This window comes from Lotus japonicus, chromosome 2 (genome assembly GCF_012489685.1).
Source record: "Lotus japonicus ecotype B-129 chromosome 2, LjGifu_v1.2".
In the NCBI taxonomy this organism is placed as follows: Eukaryota; Viridiplantae; Streptophyta; class Magnoliopsida; order Fabales; family Fabaceae; genus Lotus; species Lotus japonicus.
Genome location: NC_080042.1, coordinates 45,583,551 through 45,605,451, shown reverse-complemented (window position 1 = coordinate 45,605,451; position 21,901 = coordinate 45,583,551).

Genomic DNA, 21,901 nt, shown 5'->3' with positions numbered 1-21,901 from the left:
TGAAAGTCCCTCCTATACCTAAGTACTTCCCCTTAGTATAGAGCTTTTTTTATGTCTACCACTATTACACAAGTGAATCTAGCTTAGCCCTTCTCCTCTAAGCTATGAGAAAACTTTCTCTAACCCCTAATGACCACTGCCACAGCGATCAAGACTTGTTTATCAATAAACAAGGTTGATGAGATTACAACTCAACTAAACAAATCAACTCAGTACTTTGATGAACACGAAAGCACTAAGTTGGTACAAAACTCACAAGAAAGACTCACACAATAAACCCTAGGGATGAAAACAACACGCTCAAAATCCTTGCACAGCTAGGGTTACAAAACTTGAATAAATAGACATCCAGCGTAGAGACTTGGGTCTTGGATGGGCTTGATGTCTTGAGTCCATAACACATCTTCTGAAAAACGAATCTTCAAAGAATCATATCTTTCCATAATCAAATCTGAACCAATTAAAAAAACAGAACATATCTCTTATTTCAAACTTGGTTCATACATCAACAACTTGTAACAACCTCAAGGTTAGCACACGCGATAATAACTGAATCCTTAAGCTTCAACAAAACGCACAGCTTCACTTAAGTCTTCTTGAACCCACAAACAACAATCAAACGTAACACAGAACCTTCAGCGTTTGATTGCACAATTTAGCAGAGACCACATGTTGCATCATCTGGTCGCACAATAATGTGTTGAGACAAAATGCAGCCAATTCACACATCACAAACACAGGAACAACAATCTCCCCCTTTGGCAAATTTTGGCTAAAACACATTCAAGGGGTCTTCAATAAATTAGCTTTTCAGAAACAGAGTTCTTCACCATAAGAGGCTTCAATTCACATACACATTTACAACATAGCACAGCGGAAAAGAGATTATCACTTTGCAGCACAAGCCTCTACATGGGGCTACCAGAAAATTAGCTAATTTAAACAATCAACATTGTAGATCTTCATACAGAATCTTCTTCAAGGTCTTCACAAAACACAAATAACTAATTCTCCCCCTTATTAGCACAATTTGACAAAGAGTGCAAGTGAGAACATAAAGCAAAGTCTTGATAAGGGGACAACCATATTGAATTGAACAAAAGACAGAAAATTCTAAAAATCACTAGATGTTGAGACATCTGGTTCATCATCTGTATCAGAAACATCTCCTTCTTGTTCATCAGCAGCAGCAGTGTTGTCATCAACTTTGCCTTTGCCCATAGTCAATTCCTTGATGAAGCGATCAACATTCCTCTTCCTTATAGTGCAGCTTGTGATAGTCTCTTGAAGAGTTTTGGAGACCTCCATTAACTCAGCAAGAACTGTCTCAGTTGGCTTGGAAGAACTTGCACCAGCATTATGAGACTTAGCAGTCATGCCAGCAATATCAGGAACATGAGTCCCAATCAGCAACCTGTTGTCAATAGTCAAAGGACTAGCCTTCACACTAGGTGACTCATCAGCAGAGAGGATATCAGGATGTTGACTCAAAATAATCTCAGAGATCATACAAGGAAAACCAATAGGAAGCTTCAAGGCATAGGAATCAGCATGCCTCATTGTTTGATCAAAAACAAAAGTTCCAAAATCAATCTGGGCATGAGTGCCAATCAGATATATCAGCTTTGCAAGCACAGAGGATACATTAGAAGCATGCTTGGTGGGTGCCCAATTTGCAGCCCCAATGCGATTCAAAATGGCATACTTCGCACTTAGATAAGCAGATGATAACAAACCTTTAGAGGGCCAGTGTGTGACTTGACCAGCAGTGATTTCAGCAGCAATCTTATCCCATGAGATCTCCTCACCAACAACATCAGTAGAGCTTCTGACCAAGTAACTATTGACAACCAAAGGAGAAAAATGAATGCATTTACCTCTGACAAAGACTTTGTGAAACTCTGGACTTCCAGAGATATTGCATTTCACAGAGATGTTGACAATGAATTCCTTCACCAGTTCGTCAAAACATCTTCCTAAACCAACCACCGTCTTCATCAACCCAGCTTCTTCAAGTAAGTCCATCACATCTTGGCAAGCAAGAACTTGAGCAAGAAAACAGAGGTTTCTGAGAAAATCAAAAACAGTTAAGAGAATTATAGCAGTTGATACTGCACTAAGAAACAATAGCGTATTTATAGGGAAAGGTGGGGGAATGAAGTTATTTTCCTTGATTGTGTGTGCCTCAATAATGACTAGATAGCCGTTAGCACACAAACATCCCTTTAATTGCTATGCTTCCTCAAATAGACAGATTCCAAGTAACCCTCTTAATTTCTCAAACTGAATTGCATCAAGAGCTTTTGTGAAAATATCTGCCAACTGCTTCTCTGTAGATACATGTTCTAACTTCACAATTTGATCTTCAACTAGTTCTCTGATGAAGTGATGACGAATATCTATGTGTTTAGTTCTGCTGTGCTGTATAGGATTTTTTGAAATATTGATAGCACTCATGTTGTCACAGAACAATGTCATGACATCTTGTTCGACATTGTACTCCTTGAGCATTTGCTTCATCCAGATTAGCTGAGTACAACTACTTCCAGCTGCTATATATTCTGCCTCAGCAGTGGAGAGAGATATGCAATTTTGCTTCTTACTAAACCAGGATATAAGATTGTTTCGAAGAAAGAAGCATCCTCCTGAAGTGCTTTTCCTATCATCAGCACTTCCAGCCCAATCAGCATCACAATAACCACTTAGCATAAAGTCAGTCTGATGAGAATAAAGAATGCCATAGTCACTGGTTCCACTGATGTATTTAATGATTCTTTTCACTTGAATCAGGTGACTTGTCTTAGGTTCTGATTGATACCTAGCACATACTCCAACAGCCAACGTGATATCAGGCCTGCTAGCAGTGAGATATAAGAGCCTCCCAATCATGCTTCTATAGAGACTCTGATCAACACTAACTCCTTTCTCATCCTTAGTGAGTTTGATGTGAGTTGCAGCAGGTGTTCTCTTGTGTCCAGCTTTTTCCAACCCAAACTTCTTGACAATACTCTTTGCATACTTGCTTTGGGATATGAATAGAGTATTTTCCATCTGTTTAACTTGCAAACCAAGAAAGTAGGTCAGTTCTCCAACAAGACTCATTTCAAACTCAGACTTCATCTGTTCAACAAATTGATCCACCATCTGGTTTGACATTCCGCTAAAAACTATGTCATCTACATAAATTTGAGCCACCATTAGATCCTTTCCATTCTTCTTCACAAAGAGAGTCTTGTCAATTCTTCCTTTGTGATAATCATTGTTGATCAGGAACTCAGTCAATCTTTCATACCAAGCTCTTGGAGCTTGTTTCAACCCATAGAGAGCCTTCTTGAGTCTGTAGACATGATCAGGATAGCTAGGATCCACAAAGCCTTTGGGTTGTTCTACATAGACTTCCTCATTTAAGTATCCATTTAAAAAGGCACTTTTCACATCCATCTGGAATAGTTTGAATTTCAACAAGCATGCTACTCCAAGTAGTAACCTGATGGATTCTAAACGCGCAACAGGAGCGAAGGTTTCATCGAAATCAATACCTTCAATTTGAGAGTAACCTTGAGCTACCAGTCTTGATTTATTTCTAGTTACTGTGTCACTTTCATCAGACTTATTTCTGAAGATCCATTTGGTTCCTACTACATTCACATTTTCAGGTCTAGGGACAAGTTCCCACACTTCATTCCTTCTGAATTGACCCAGTTCTTCTTGCATAGATTGAATCCAGAATTCATCTGTGAGAGCTTCTTTGACATTCTTTGGTTCTAGTTTTGAAATGAAACAAGAATCATAAATGAGTTCCCTTGATCTGGTTACTACACCTTCATCAAGTCTTCCTATAACATTTTCAATTGGGTGTATCTTTTGAATTTTGGTAGAAGGCCCTTTTGAAATAGTAGCAGGTTCTTCAGTGTTGTTAACTGATTCCTTGGGCGATGCAATGTCTGGCACATCTGGAGTGACATCTGCACTGGTACTTGGAGTGTCTTCTGCGTCATCTTCAATTTCCTCTCTCTTGATAGGAGTGTCATCAACAATTACATTAGCAGATTCTATCATTACCTTTGTACGATTGTTGAAGACCCTGTAGGCTCTACTGTTCAATGAGTACCCCAAGAAGATCCCTTCTTCACTTTTAGGGTCCATCTTTCTTCTATATTCACGATTTGCCAATATATAACACTTACTGTCAAACACATGAAAATATTTTACAGTGGGTTTCTTACCTTTCCATAACTCATATAGAGTAGAAGTGCTTCCCTTGCAAATAGTGACACGATTGTGAATGTAGCAAGCAGTGCTCATAGCCTCACCCCAAAAATGATATGGTAGACTCTTGGCATGTAACATGACTCTGGCTGATTCCTGTAAAGTTATGTTCTTCCTTTCAACCACCCCATTTTGCTGTGGAGTAATAGGAGCAGAGAACTCATGTTTGATTCCTTCTGCAGCACAAAATTCAAGGAACTGTCCATTTTCAAATTCTTTACCGTGATCACTTCTGATTTTTATAATGTCACTTCCTTTTTCTCTTTGAACACGAAGACAGAGATCCTTGAACACTTCAAAAGTTTCAGATTTTTCTCTAATGAAGTCAACCCATGTGAACCTTGAAAAGTCATCCACGCAAACAAAAACATACTTCTTTCCTCCTAAACTTTCAACCTGCATAGGTCCCATCAGGTCCATATGAAGTAGTTCAAGAGCTTTGGAAGTTGACAGATGTTGAACCGGATGGTGCAACATGCGAACTTGTTTTCCAATTTGACATTCTCCACAAACTTTTCCTTCCTGAATCTTGAGTTTGGACATCCCCCTAATTGCATCTTCAGTAACTATCTTCTTCATGCTTTTCAAATTCAGATGACCTAGTTTTTGATGCCACAATTTAACTTCATCTTCTTTAGTTACAAGACATCTTGACACTAGAGATTTTTTCTGATCTGTCCATATATAGCAATTGTCCTTTGATCTTTCTCCTCTCATAACCACATCCTTGTTTTTATTTTTGACAACACACTTTGAGTCACAGAACACCACTTTTAGACCTTGATCACACAGCTGACTAATACTTATTAGGTTAGCAGTCAATCCTTCCACTAATAACACATTTTCAAGTTTTGGAGATCCTGAATCAGCAAGCTTTCCAACACCTTTGATTCTCCCTTTTGCTCCATCTCCAAAAGTGACAAAGCTTTTAGAGTGTGGTTCTATGTCTTCAAGATAGCTTTTCACACCTGTCATATGTTTGGAGCATCCACTATCAAAGTACCAATCTTCCCTTGATGATGCACGAAGAGATGTGTACGCAATGAGTGCTTTAGCATCAACTCTTGGCTTCCACTTGCTCTTAACAGAAGTATACTTCTTCTTGGAACTCAGTTGAGCTTGGAATTGTGGGTATCCATAAAGCTTGAAACAATAAGGTCTTATGTGTCCAAATCTCCCACAGTAATGACAACTCCAGCTTGAGTTCTGATAGTTTCTCACCTGAGGATAATTGTGAGGTTTGTGTTGATAAACATATGGTATTTGATTACGTACATTGGTAACCGGTTGATGAACCATCTGGCTAGGCCTGAAGGGAGATTTCTCTTCAGCAAGAACAAACTTGACTTCAGTTGCCTTCCTCTTAGTCTCGTTGGTATCAGCTTCTTCATTGTACCCCAATCCTTTCATGTCTTTGGATGTCTTACCTTTCTCCAGAATAAAATCTAGCACATCAGTTCCTTTGTTAAGCATGCGTACTGATTTTACCATGCCTTCAATCTTGGATTTTAAAACAGATACTTCCTCTAGCAAGTCAGTATTAAAAACATGAAGACTATCTTTTTCTTTCTCCAGATTTTTGACTTTAATTTCAAACTTCCTACCGTAGTCACACGATTCTTCCCACTGTTTAAGCAAGAGCTTGTATGCTTCACCCAGTTCTTCATTAGATAATTCCAGATCACTGGCTTCATCTCCTGAGTCATACTTGACAGTGAAGGACATGACTCTGTTGGCTTTTTTCATCCTCAATCTCTTCATCAGATTCCTCATCAGATCATGTAGTGATCATCCATTTCTTTTGTTTCTTTGGCCAGGTAATCTGCAAGGACATTACCCTCCCTATGAACATGCTGGAAAACAAGAGAGCCATGGTGGCGCTGCAAGTCCAAAATCCTACGGGCCACCTCTTCATAGTGGTGAGTGATGATATCTTGTGAAATTAACAGCTCAACAACTTCCATGGAATCAGACTCGATAATCACACGAGGGAGGTCCAAAACATTTATATTTATATATAAAAGTTAGAATTGCTTATTTATAATTTAAAACTAATACAATTACTTTAGGAAAATTTTATTTGTGAACCATAAATTACTCCATGAAAAAAAAATGCATGAGACGACTTAACTAGCATGAAGTCAAGTAAATGTAAATTAATTATGAAAGTGTTTTCTACAAGAAAGAATCGACACAATTCTTTCATCTTTATTTGGCACGCGGGGAAGTTGAGAGCTTACCCCATCATCAGATGGAATGAATAATTTAGAGTATATGAGATTTCGACACCAAAGAGCCCATAGCCGATCTATCCAGGAGCAAGTGTAGTTTACCAATTCCAGTGAATGCATCCATCTCTTGGAAAAGATCGTGTTAGGAAGCAGTTGTGCTTCATATGTTGGGTTGAAAAGGCATCTAGATGAGAAACACTCTGCTAGGGTTTGGATTTATCACCCCTTTATGGTTGATGTGGTAGGGGTGGCCGGCCCTATGCGCGATGGTTCTTCTTATGGCCGTCGTGAAGCGTTTAAGGAATAAGATGGAGGAGTCAATGATGACGACTGCGAAGGGGATAACGATGGGTTGACTTGTAATCCAAAGATTCGTCCTGTAGTTGGAGATAGTTGTCGCTTTACAGTGATATTATTTTAGATAACCCAACATACCACAAGGTCAAAAACCTCTTTGCTCTCTTTGAAATGATTTTGTAGTGTTTTGGTTCAAAGGAGGAAGAAAGTGGGATGGACTGGCACTTTCAAGTTTTTTTGGATGGTGTCTAAGAGAGATGCCTAAAGTCGATCAAAGTAGCACAAGAAAAGGGAGTTTTTAATTGTGCCTTCCAAAACTTGAATTTCCAAACGATTGAAAGATATAACATCTATGTTGAAATCGTTTGGTGCAGCGGAAATGTGTAATAGGGAAGTAGACGATGCACACCAGCAATTTTATTCTGGTTCACCCCCAAAACGATAGAGCTACATCCAGTCATTAGCATCGCCAAGATTTCACTAAGTACAAGTATCAAGGACCCCTCCATACAAGTATTATTTGGACCCTGCCTCTTCAGACAACTTGAGTACTCTATGTCCCTGCCTCTTCAGGAAGACCAAGTATTTTTTGTCCATGCCTCTTCATGCAGTTGAGTATTCTTTGGCCACTGCCTCTCCATGCATTGTTTAATATTCTTTGGACCCTGCATCTCTAGGAAAAACGAGTATTCGTAGGACTCCTCCTTACTAAGTATTATCATAAATCCTCCATATAACAAGTTTAAAGGACTTATCCTCAAACAATCTTACACAAGATCATTTCATCTACGAATAGTCTCTTCTAATAAGAGTGATGGTAGATACATTTAAGTTCATGAATCATAAAGTATTTTAGATCAAGTTTGACTCTGAGTGTATGCTTTATGTTCTGTTACATGAGAGAGTTACAAAGGATTTGACTCTTCAGAAAATCTACTCTCCATGTTGAAGCAGACGATGTTGATGATCATCCTTGAGCGATGAGCACTGAGGCTTCTTTTCACGCTTAATTGATTTGAGCATAGAAGCTCATATATTGTGAGCATAAGCAATACTTCTATACTTATGAATCTTATGTGAGATGGATTAGAGCCGTTGGAGCTTTGTCTTCATGAAGATTCTAGTCATTCCATTAAACAGTAGAAAATGTACTTGCGTTAGAGCGTGGTACTATTTGATGGAGACCCTTTGTCGTAAAGGTGTAATCTGTCATCTAGCAGGTAGCATAGGTCTGAACTTTTATCCGTAGGTGTACAAATATGACAATGTGATAGTGACACCACAGTTCCTTCATAGCATTGTGTTAGGTCTTGAGATTTTATCTTTGAAACTTCTGCACAAAGCTTTCTTGGTTTTTTCTTCAACGGGAAGCGAACTTGATTTGACTTTGTAGCTTGCGTTGAGTGTGAGCTTGATTCTTCAGATGATTTTATGCTTCTGTCATCTTCATTCTGCTTCAGATAGTCTTTCTTCATTGTTCTTCAATTCGTCAGTCCTTCAGACGATAATGCTTGCTTCAGTTAATCTACGTTCTCTCAGATAATTGACTATGAAACTTGTTCTTCTTTTCTTTCCATCTGAAGCTGCAGACTTCATTCCATGGTAGATGTTGTTCCTTTCTAAAGTTCTACTTCCATCGTTCATGTAGCCTTTAGACGATGCTTCTTTGCTTCAGCAGTTATGCTCTTTAGATGATCTATCAGTTCAGCACAACTTCATTCTTTTCTTCCATTGGTTATTCAGAATGTACCTGATGGCGTTTGACCAAATCTTCTTCTTCTTCAGAAATGTATTACCTTGTGTTGCCTAAATAAGATTGATGCTTGTAGGCGTAGACAATAAGCTTTGCTCCATTTCTTCATTTCTTGGTGGAGAGAGAGACATGAAAGTTTTGATGTTGACATGTTGTACTAGTGTCCTTGGTCAGCGTGCTTTGTAGAGTATCATGTGATTTCTCAACACTTGACTTTCTCCTCAACAATGTCAGAGATATTTCCATTTGAATATGACGCTCTTTTCTCTTGGCATTGCTTCCTTTGATCAGCCTTGAGATATACGATGTAGTAGACATTGAGTACAATCTTCTCAGACGGTAAAATAGCTTGGAATGTTCTTGCATAGTTTGTCCTTGAAGCTTTGCTTGATCTTGCATGTGTAGTTCTGAAGCTGAGACTATCTCCTCAAGTGGATGCGCTTGAACCATGAGCTTTTTCCTTTTGAAGATGATCTAGTTGATTTGACCCTTCTGGTAACTTGATCTCTTCTTATTTCTCTAGATAGAAGATCTGGCATATGTAATTTTTCCTTGTTGGCTCATGATGCCTTGATACTTTTGATTCATCTTCTGATTCTTCCTACTTGACCCATTCAGCATAATCAGCATTCCTTTTGTTGTCCATCTTGTCTTGCAACTTTGATCAATCTCTTCTTTGTTGATGCTCAGACGATGTGACATGTTTGACTTTCTTTCACAGTGTCGCCTGCCCTTGTTGCTTTGTCCTTACTTGCACTTGACTAGGTTGACTCCTTGCATAGTCTTGTTGCTTCAACCAGAATTTTCTTTGTCTTCATGTCATCTTCTTGCATTGCTTCTTTAGAAGAATCAATGTGAGGGATATAATTGTGATTTTCTGAAATGCAATTCACATGATATATTTAATCAATTCACTTATACTCTTGAAAATTGTTATCATTCAAAATATGATATACGATATAAATAGAGTTTGAACTTAACAATTTCCCCTTTTTTGATGAAGACAATTTTAAAGAGAAAAACATGGAATTGATATTTGAAAAACATGTAGAATACTCCCCCTGAGTTTTCTACTTGGTGCTCCCCCTCATGTTTGGACTTTAAGCACGAAAGGAAATATGATTTTCATAAACTAAGTTTATTTATCGTTCTTTTCCCTTACATGAAATTAAAGAGTTCTTTCAAAACATATCAAAGTATTTTCATGTAAAACTTTTCTTATTCTTGCCCTTTTTCTTACTCTCCCCCTTTGGCATTATCAAAAAGCATTACACAAGAAAAGAATAAGATATTAGATGATAAAATGCAAAAACTTATCACACAAGAATAATGAGAAAAGGATAAGCATATGGTAAGCACTATGGATTAAGCAGTCAAGCATATAGATCAGACGATAACAGGGAGGAAATAACAAAAGATGTCATGCAGTGATTGGCAATTAGATTAAACTATTAGCATGAAAAAGAATTATGTCAAGGCAAGTATAGAGGCCAAAAACATGGCAAACAAGTCAATTTTTTATAAGGTAACAATAATGCAAAGCAATGAAGAATATTAGGGATAGAGATTTGGCTTCAGCCACGTTTCTTCATGAGAATCTGCATAGCTTTGAGGAGAGCATCCAATTTTTTATTCACTTCTGCTTTGAATTTCAGGTAGTCTTAAACTGGAAACGGCATGGGTGCATGGGAGTTGTTGTTGCCTGACTTCTTCGAGTCTTCTGCTGAAATTTCTTCAATACTTACTGAAATCCTGGCAACCGCTGGAGAGATGTTATACCCAATGTCTAAGACATTGTGCACAACATATTAAACACAAAGCGTACAGTTCAGTGAGTAAATCAATAATGCAATAAGGATTGACACAAGGAGTTGGTAACCCAGTTCGGTGCAATATCACCTACGTCTGGAGGGTTTTCACCCGAGAAAGCAAATCCACTATTAGCGTATTGGTACAATGGTTTTACAAAAGCAAACCCTGCTTAATACCCATGTCCCCTAATATTAACCAGTGTTTTGTACTTAGTCCTCCCCCGTTGAAGATAGCGAACTATGAAATTGAGAGGGTTCTGTTGGACCAAGGGAGTTCAGCTAACTTAATTTATGGTGATGCTTATGAAAAGCTTGGGCTGACAGAATCAGATTTGTTTCCTTATGATGGGGCGTTAGTCAGATTTTCAGGAGAAAAGGTGTTTGTGTATGGATACGTTGAGTTGAATACAGTGTTTGGTGAAGGCAAGAATGCGGAGGTTTTTGCGATTAAGTTTTTGCTGGTCAAGTGTACCATCGGGCGTGCGTCTTTGAATAGACTTGGCGCGATAATTTCTACCAGGCATTTGACAGCTAAGTATCTGTTAAGTAAGGGAGGTGTTGGAGTTTTGAAGGATGATCAAGTTGTAGCTCGTAAGTGTTATTTAGAGAGCTTCAAGCAGTACAGTCACATGGGAAAGAAGGCGGTGACAAAGGGAGATCGAGTGTATGAAGTGTCAGTGGATCAAGTTGGAGTTTGCTTAGACCCACATGAAGGATTTCTTGATCATAAAATGACACCAGAGGAAGAAACTGAGAAGGTAGTGATAGGCGAACGAAGTTTAAAAGCGGGTGTGAATTTGACTTCAAGCTAGGAAAGCAAATTAGTTCAATTGCTTGCTGAGAACATGGATTTGTTTTCATGGAGCGCACAAGATCTTTCTGGAATTGATTCGGATTTTATTAGTCACAAGTGGGCTCTGAATCCAAGGGCGAAGCCAATTGCTCAGTTTAAAAGGAAGATGGGTGAAGAAAAGGCAGTTGGTGTAAAAGTTAAGACTAATAAGTTGTTGGAAGCTGGTTTCATAAGGGAAGACAAATATCCAACTTAGCTGGCAAATGTTGTTATGGTAAAGAAAAGCAATGGGAAGTGGCGAATGTGAACTGACTACACAGATTTGAAAAAATATTGTCCAAAGGATTCCTATCCATTTCCAAACATAGATAAACTGGTGGATAAGGCCTCGGGATTTGGGATGTTAAGTATTATGGATGCCTATTTTGGGTACCATCAGATTAAAAATTATGTGCCTGATGAGGAGAAGATTGCATTCATGATCAACCAAGCAAATTAATGCTACTAGACTATGCCATTTGGTCTTAAGAATGTAGGAGCGATGGATAGAGTCTTTGAGAATCAAGTAGGGCGTAACATGGAAATATATGTGGATGACATGGTGGTCAAATCGAAAGAGGTGATGGCTCAATGTTTGGATTTGGCGTAGGCTTTTGGAGAGATTAGAAAGCATAACATGCGCCTCAACCTGGAGAAATGTTCATTTGACATCCATAATGGGAAGTTTTTGGGCTTTATGATCACGAGAAGAGGAATTGAGGTCAATCTTGACAAGTGCAAGGCGATCTTGGAAATGCAAAGTTCAGCTTCAGTCAAGAAAGTGCAGAAGTTAACTGGAAGGATTGCAGCTTTATCAAGGTTTCTACCATGTTTTGGGAGCAAGACAACACCATTCTTCCAGTGTTTAAGGAAGAACAAGGCTTTCAAGTGGACCGAAAAATGTGAAGAGGCTTTTCAGCGCCTAAAGGAGCATCTATCTAAGCCTCCCATATTATCCAAGCCTAGGTATTCCATTATCGCTCTATATTTCAATATTAGATAATGTTGTTAGTTTAGTGTGTAAGATCAAGTTTTGATCTAGTAGTACAACTCTATGTTTTGATGATTACAAGTTAACCTTTTGATATGAACAATTGTGGTACTCTAACGTGTTTTTCTGAGTGTGCTATTTACAGGCTCTGACCTCAACTCAATCTCACACAAATCAGAAGCACTGTGTTAAAGAGCGACCCAAGCAACGCTTTCGCATTCACCATGTTCAGTATGAACAGTGGAAAAGCTTCAGAAGTTCTGAAGTTATACAAACTCTGATGTGGACTCAGTCACTAGAAGTTCTGAAGATCCAGAAAGTCTGATAACCAAGAAACACTGAAGGCTCAGATATTCTGATGGTGTAGAAGACTCTGAAGATCCAGAAGCTGATTAGTGAAATTCCGATGTCCAGAAGCAAGATACTCTGAAGACCATGTTCTTCCCTCTGAGTTCAGAATCAGAAGAAACAATGGTCAGAGGATCTGGGCTTTCCCTCTGACTCTGATCAACCGGCTTCACAAGTTCCAATATGAAGCATTCCCCTGATCAGAAGTCTCCTAGGTTTAAAGGTCAAGTCGCTATCCAAGTACAAAAGCAACTGTACCTCCCTGACGACCTACCTAACAGTCTCAGACATAGCAGAAGCTGGATTTTCCAGAACTGCCCTCCAACGGTAGCATTTTCCATGCAACGCTCAACCCTAATCCTTGGAGTATATAAAGAGGCTGAAGACTGAAAGAAGCGGCTAGAAGCATTCACATACGCGCAAGACAAATTCAAATTCTTCTAAGCTTTCTTTCATCTGAAATTCATTGAGTTTACTATTAGCTTTTTAGAAGCAAATCTCTTGTAAACAATTCTTTGATAAACAGTTTGTTTAGTTCCTTTAGGAGATCAAGGTTGATCGGATCCTAGAGAAGACTAAGAGAGTGAATCTTAGTGTGAGCTAAGTCAGTGTAATTGTTAGTCACTTGTAGGTTTCAAGTGCAGTTGTAACTCTTACCTGATTAGTGGATTGCCTTCATTCTAAGAAGGAGGAAATCACCTTAACGGGTGGACTGGAGTAGCTTGAGTGATTTATCAAGTGAACCAGGATAAAATCCTTGTGTGCTTTTCTATCTCTTATCTTTAGCACTTAAGTTCTCGAAAGATTTGTCAAAATCTTTAAGGTGGAAGCTTTATCTTGAAAACGTTATTCAAACCCCCCCCCCTTTCTACCGTTTTTCATACCTTCATAGTGTTGTTGCAAGAAAGCAAGGATGAACTTAGAATAATATATTTTATAAGCCACGCTTTCCATGGGGCGGAGGTAAGGTATCAGAGGATAGAAAAAGCATATTTTGCCCTTATTATTTCTGCTCGGAAATTGCGACCTTATTTTCAAGGTTTTCAAATTAAGGTCAAGACTGATTTTCTGTTACAAAAGCCAGATTTAGCAGGGCGAATGGTTTCCTAGGCCGTTGAATTGTCTGAATCTGGCATAACATTTGAGAAAAAAGGACAAGTCCAGGCACAAGCTTTAGTATATTTCGTTAATGAAATGTCTCCTGAGGAAAAGATTGATGAAGAAAGGAACTGCGTCTTATTTGTTGATAGATCGTTAAACATGAAAGTTAGTGGAGCTGGTGTGGTGTTGGAAGGGTCTGGCGGTGTGACAATTTAGCAGTCTTTGAAGTTTGATTTTAAAGCAAGTAATAATCAAGCAGAGTATGAGGCGATCATAGCGGGGTTGTGCCTAGCCATTGAGATGGATATACGCCACCTTTTGCTTAAAACGGATTCTCAGATGATTTCCAATCAGATTCAGGGGGAATATCAAGCGAAGGACGCTCAACTTTCCAAGTACCTGGAGAAGACGCGAGCTTTGATGAAGAAATTTGTTAAGGTACAAGTTGGCCATGTGTCAAGAGAAGAAAATATGAGGGCTGACATACTTTCAAAGTTGGCAAGCACCAAGAAACTAGGGAACAACAAGTTAGTGATTCAAGAAACATTAAAGAGTCCAAGTATTGGCGAGGAAACTACTGTGATGGTTTTGGGTGCAGTGGATCAGAACTGGATGGATCGCACTCGAACTTGCTTAGAGGCAGAAGGGGCAGACCTAATAACATTTACTAAAGATCAGGTTCAAGAGGCGAGCCATTACGTAATCCTTGGTGATAAGTTGTACAGAAGGGGCGTTGGCATTCCGTTGCTCAAGTGTGTTACTAATGAAGAGGATGACAAAATTATGTTTGAAGTCCATGATGGAGTTTGTGCAAGCCATGTGGGCGGAAGATCTCTGGCAACAAAGGTTTTGAGGGCAGGATTTTATTGGCCAACTCTGAGGAAAGATTGTATGGAGTACGTGAATAACTGTGAGAAGTGTCAGGTTTATGCTGATCTGCACAAATCACCACTAGAGGTTCTTAGTTCCATGAGTTCTTCGTGGCCTTTTGCGATGTGCGGCGTAGATATTTATGGACCATTTACTCCAGCAGGTGCACAAGTCAGATTTTTTTTTGTGGCAGTAGACTATTTCACAAAATGGATTGAAGCGGAATCAATGGCGAAGATCACACTTGAAAAAGTTAAAAAAATTTATTGGAGAAAATTGGTTTGTAAGTTTTGTGTTCCAGCCACGATTGCCTCAGACAATGGTACTCAATTCACAAGCAGAGTGGTTAAGGATTTTTGCGCGGAGATGGGAATTGAAATAAGGTTTGCTTCTGTTGAGCATCCCTAATCAAATTGGCAAATTGAAGCTGCTAACAAGGTGATTCTGAATGGCATTAAGAAGCGTCCGGGCGAAGCAAGAGAATTGTGGGCTGATGAATTGATAACTGTAGTATGGGCTTACAACACAACCCCGCAATCCACTACTGGTGAGACTCCTTTCAAACTTACTTATGGGGTGGATGCAATGATCCCAATGGAGATTCAGGACATGACATTCAGAGTGGCAACCTATGATGAAAATCAAAACAATAAGAACATGAAGGTGGATTTGAATCTAGAAGAAGAAGTGCAAGTAGAGGTTCGTCTAAGGCAGGAAGTTGTTAAACAGAGGTCTCAAAGGCGATATAATTCTAGAGACGTCCCTAGGAACAGGCAGGTTGGCAATCTGGTCCTGCGAAGAAAGGCTAAGGGGCCCGATGATTCGAAGCTATCACCAAACTAGGAATTTCCATACAGGATTCCGCGAGACTTGGGACAAGATTCGTACATTTTGGAGGAGTTGTCAAGACGAATAATTCCTAGAGCTTTGAACACCCAGCATCTCCATTACTACTACAGTTGATTTGCCAAGCCATGTGTTATTTATTAGTTGCATTTGTTGCTATACAGTTAGTTGTCTGTTATGTTGTGAAGACTATGTGTGTTTCGTTTTATGTTTGTCCAGAGACTACGTTTTTGTGTTAAGACTTAGTGTGATGTGCTCTTTTCTCTACCCGAAAAGGGGGAGTTTTTAACGAGGCATTGCACATTATATAATGAATAACACGTATGCACTATTTTCTCTATCCCAGGCGGGAGATTTTTTAACGAGGCATAACCTTTAGAGTGTTGCTTTTTCAGCATGTTTTGTATAATTTATTAACTTAGGTCTATCAATTGGGCGATGCCAGACAATTGAGACAAGAGTAGGTCTCTTAAAACTAGAGCGTTTGACCATGAATTCATGAGCACAACCTTAATTGGATTAAGCTTGTCCAAATTAAGCACAAGTCTCCAAGTGAGCAAAGTCTTTTAAGCCAGAAATTAAAGTTTTGGTTAAATTTTTTGATTAAGTTCAAATTTCAAAAGCCTTATGAATTCAAAGAATAGTTGATTGAATGAGATTTCTTTTGCAAAGAACTAGAAGGTAACGCGTGGATTAACTTACGAGTTCAAAGGTGAAAGTAAGTTTGCTCCATGTCATTTAACTTTATTACGAATTTTCTAAGTTTTTTGGTATTTAGAAACCTTAGAGCTTATGTTTTAGGTTTAGTTGAGAACTAAAGTGTTGGCAGAGAATAGATACTTGTAAGCATTTGTGAAGTTGAAGATAAAAGAACAAATAACATGAATTGCAAACATAGTTATATTAAGTTGAACAAAGCAATACACTAGGTAGGGAAAAACATAGGAGAAACTAGAATTCAAAGGGTAAAACGTTGGCAAGGAAAACGAAATGCAAACATGGGGAAAGCAAAACAGGAGAACACTTAAACACTTTTCGGGGTAGAAACTGAGGGGTTAGTGGATTTCCTCGTCGCCTTCTTCTTTATCCTTCTTCTTTAGATCAATGGTAGACAGAAACTTGCAGTCTACCATTTCTTCTACAGTCAAAGAATCTTCTGTCATTTTGTATATGACTTCCGATTGGTCAGACCAATAAAAGGGAAATCTTAGGCTCCTATCGTTAAAGTAGAAAACATCCCTACATTTTTCAGTCTCTTTCAGTTTAAAAAACTTCCTTTTCCACTGCTTATAATTGCTCCTAAACAGTGAAAACAACCCACGCCCGCGTGCAAAGGCAAGAGAAATGTTATCAGCTTTCACACTCTTTCCTCTGGTTTCAAAGAAATAGAAAAACCTATTGCATGTAGGTACTATCCCTAGCAGATGCATAAAAGTTCAGACTCCTTCAAATAGGCCCAACTATTTTAGTGAATTTGAGTGGGAGCAATGTTTAGAAGGGTGAGAATAGAGCAAGTGAAATCAGATGGGGGCAAGGTGTATTCTAAATTTGAGAAGATGTTTTCATAAAAGTAGGTGAAGTTTTTGCCTTTATCATTTGGTTTTCCAAAACAACGAGGCTCGTCATGAGCAAAGGGGATTATGTCCAAGTAAACGTCGTTCCCATAAGAACGAAAGTTGTTGTTGGTGATTAATTCCATTTCATTTTGAGTGTTGGAAAATTTAGAAAATTTGGTGCTAACTTTACGAACAACCCATAAGGAGACAGCGAGGTCAGGGGAATTAGCAATGCTAGGAGTTCTACGGGTTCGATTGCCAGCCATTTTTCAGAGGACTCTTGAAATTAGGAAGGAAGATTTGAGTTATAAGACGGAAAGGTCAAGACTTTGTGTTTTTCCCAGAAAGATGATTTTCATTTATGTTCATATAGTGATAAAAGAAGAAATCTAAGTCGGGTCATAAAATGTATAATGCATAGGAATAATTCTGGGTTTTCAAGTTTAAGTTTGTAAAAGAGTATTATATTGGTAGCCATGAGAACAGACAAAATCCAGGTCCTAAGGAAATTAAAGGAAAAAAGTAGTAAGAACAGAGGAACTTACGGGTTACTTCTAGAAAAATCTTGAATGAAGACTTGAAGTTCTTCGACAGAATGCGAAAAACCTTTGCTTTGATTCTCACAAGCTTTGAAAAATTGAAATTTGATGTTTTGTGGAGAGAGCAGTAAGTTTAATAGCAGTGAAAATGGTTATATATATATATATATATATATATATATATATAGACAAGGGATTGTTCTTAGGTATAAAGTTTGGGAATGAAGGGTATCAGACGCGTGTTCTAACATGGAGAATCAGGGTCATTGGATCAAAACGTTTCGCTTCAATCAAGCGAATTGATGTCAGAGGTGAAACGTATTGGGGGGGGGAAGGGTCATGTCTTTTCATTTCAAAGCATGTCTTTTCAATTTGAATTTTTTCTCTCATTTAATGCGTTGGTGGAGTTTTATTCACCGCATGACCTTAATGGTAAGGATTGCTTCACTTTATTTTTTTGAGTTTCAAAATGTTTTGATTGCATTGCTATTGAAGTGACAAGAGCAAGTGGCGATGACTTCAGGAAGCGCAGGCAATCATGGTAATAATACCTCTGCACGTGATAATGAGGCAGGGGTTTGGAAGTAAGGTCAGAGGAACAAAAGTGTTTTTTCTTATGTCGGCTTTTGTATTTTGTACTTTTTGATTCTGAGTTGGAGCCTACGCGCCTGTTGTTATTTTAGCATTAGAAGAGCGAATTAATCAATTGTGGGCTTACCAAAAGACACCCTACGCCTTAAAGTTTTTTAAGTCTTAGTGTCTTGTGGGTTTGTGGTCTGATATGGGCGGACCGAATTTGTTACATAGTGGGCTGGTCAATACTCGTGTAAATTATGGGTCGGGCGACCCATGACCCAAACGGGTCAAAACCCAAATATAAATAAGGAGCACCTACCCACGCAGCAGGAGATCTCTCTCATATTTTACCAATTTTGTTATTCTCCCTCGCTCTCTAGCTTCTTGACTCTCGAGCTCTTAGAAACTCGAGTTATTGGCTCTATACCGGAACAATGATGAAGATTGTGGAATTATGGAGAATGATCTAATCAATCTCTATCAAGTCATGCAAGGCTTTAATTCTAAAAAATGGGTTGAGAAATAAACTTGCAGTATCAATTTATTTCAATGTTCTCAAAATTGGGTTGATTATTGAGCCGTTCAAAACACCAATTTAAGGTTCAATGATCAAATTGGGATAAAACTATGCATTGATGGTTGAAGAATGTTGAAAGTTCTTTAAAAAAAAAACTAACAACATTTGTGCTTTTTTCATCGCTGAAAAAAGTTGAAAAGAAACATTTGTGGTTTTTTGAAAAAATAAGAAACTAGAAAAAGAATGTTGGTCCAAAAAATCGCACATGTTTTCGTTTAAGGAATGGTAGAGTTAAAAAAAAAACCTGCATACTTGCACATGGGCTCTTACGCATTTTGGGCCTTTACTGAGGAAATTAAACGCTACATCCCTAGCTTTAGTTTGCCTTTTTCTCTTACGCAAAAAAATAATTTACCTTTTTCTCTTGCCCGGTTCTTTTGCAGCAAAGCATTTTTACAGTGGAGACTGGAGACCGTCAAGTTTTGTAACTCGGCGATGTTGAGAGAAGGGCACCACCCTTCGAAAGTTCATTCCTTCCTCTCCATCTCCTCTCTTTCTTCTGCCACCCACCATCCACTCTTCTCCCTTCCCAACACGTTTAGCATCCACACAGGCTAATCAATTACAGTTAAACTTGTTTGGATCGAACCGGTTTAGACCGTTTGAATGCCGGTTCTCACTGGCTTTACTGGTTCTCCACCAGTTTTGATGAGTTTCGGTTATGTTCAAGGAATGAATCAGCTCAAGCAACGTTCCCGGTCAAACAGTTCGGACTGTTCGGTTGGTCCGATTTTATAATACATTGGTTTATATTAGACAATAAAGTTTACGAACTCATCTCATTATCAAACCAAAATCTCAGGGCTATACTCAATAGGATTGTTTGACTTTAGAAAAACTTTCTCTCTGTTATCCATGAAACACTCTTTTTGGTCAATCATGGTACTAGTCTTATACATGATTCTTGAACTTCATAAGATGGATGTCAAATAATGTTTCTCAGTGGTGACATTGATGAAAATACATAAGTCGCATCTTGAAAACAATGGTTTAGGCGACCCAAAGAAGATGGTTTGCAAATCAATAAAATTCATCTTTGGACTTAAGCAAGTTTCTAAATAATAATATTATAGATTTCATCAAGTAGTCATCTCATTTGGTTTTGAGATAAACATCATTTATAATTGTGAGTGTCAAAAGTTCAATGAGATTAAGTTTAGTGGGAATAATGATCTTTTTTATACCCTTATTTTCAAAGGTGATAAATTTAGTCTCAGTTATTGCCCTAAATATAACCTTAAATTAAAGGATTTTAAAGGTCCACTAAAGACGTCATCTATTGAGAGTTTTAAGTATGCTCAAGTTTGTACTCATATGGATATTCCATACATGGTATGTATTCTAGGATGATATTTAAATAATTTTGGGATGGACAATTGGATAGCAAAAGAGACTCGTAGTTTATTAATTACTCCAGTATCTGTAGTATGCTATGGGACATCTAACTAAAAATTGTGGTTACAAATTTTGTCACTAGGCTACAATATTGGAAAATATAGAAAGACCAATAAAATTATATTATGACAACAAATAAACAGTTTTAGAAGAAAAACTTGCAGAGTGAAAAAAATATTCGTCGAATACATTGAGATGAATATAAGGTAGGAGAGCCACTCACATTGCATGTAATTGTCACATGCTATGCGCCCATGACTGATCTATGTGTTTGACTGTGTTAGTATAAGTGATCACTCTTTGATTCTATATTGATGCAGTCAATAGACCAAATTGTGTGTACCTTATGTTGATAATGACAACTTTTTGAACTCATAGAGTTAAATACACTTTTTTAAGTTATATATGTGACCTACTGAGAGATTGTTGGAATAAAATTCAGCATATAGAATCAACATATTATTATTATTATTAAAATTTCAATCCATTATTTATAAAAGTGCTCACGTTAATTAATCTCCCTAAGATATATGCTAACTTGAGTATGTGCCAAAGTATACACAAATTGCCAACATAAGAAATATATGAATTGTCAACCCGGCGGAACAAATACATGAATCGCCAAAAGGTGTGTCTAATATGTATAAAAGTGTGAATCACCTACAATTGTTGGTGATCATCCACCTGAAAAATCGTGCATTACAGTAAAAATATCAATAAAATGAGAAAGTCACTCACTAAAACAAAGAGTCACTCATCGGTGTGGTTATTCATTGCAAAAATGAATGAATTACTTTACTCATTTTCAGTCCAAAATGATGAGTTGAATTTTTGAAAAAGAGTCAATCATATTAATGTGTTGAAGTGTTCAAATAATCAAATTGATACAAAATTTCATATGTTAAAGGAAGTTGTGACTTTTGCTTCTTTTTGCAATGAAGGTGTGACTGGATTAATCAGTGCACATCCAAATACAAAAAGGAAAAAATAAAGAAAAGTGGGAGACATTGGGATTGGAATTGAAACGACCAGCACTAGCCAATAACAAAAGAGTAAAACTCTCAAGAACACGCCAAGTGTCACATGCACTCGTACCAACATGTCATACGTGTCAGTCTCTGGTTACACACAGTTGTGGGCCAATCCCCAGGTGAGACAAACAACGTCGTGAAAAAGGGAAGTCGTTAGTGTGACTATTGAGGAGGTATCGTGGACGCATATGATATGAGCGAGTGACATAGTCATTAATTAATTAATTAATAATATCTCAATTTCCATCCCATCGTTGATTAATTGTTATTTTTTATTAAATATATAAAAATATCGCCTAGTGGAGTCCAAATGCCCAATCCATGTTGAATCGCTATCAGCAAATTATTATTGAATTTTGTCAATGCATTTCAATAAATTAACTAAAGAAATTTTTTTTAACCAAAGAAGTTTGAAACTAACTAAATATGTTTGCGTAGTATTCTCTCCGTTCCTAAATATAAGACCTAATATAAAAAATTGCGCTTATTAAGAAAACATTAAATGTGTTCAATTAGTGTATTGGTTTTTTAAAAATGCATACATTCCTCCATATTTACCCTTTGTCATTTTCTCTCACTAATTAATGGTAAGTGGTAATCAAAACTTGGGAATTGAAAACATATCATTAATGTGGAGGGTAAAAATGGAAGAGTACAAAACCTTTTGTTAGATTATTGTAACTAGGTCTTATATTTAGGAACTTCAAAATTTTGAAACTAGGTCTTATATTTAGGAACGGAGGGAGTAGTTTAAAACTTTGTCACTTAAATAAATAATTAATGATACAGTTTTCAACTCTCATAAAAATTATTAAACAGTCTTTTATGGCTTTTTTATGAGTGACTGAGCTACTGTTTGGACTGTACATAGGTTGGGT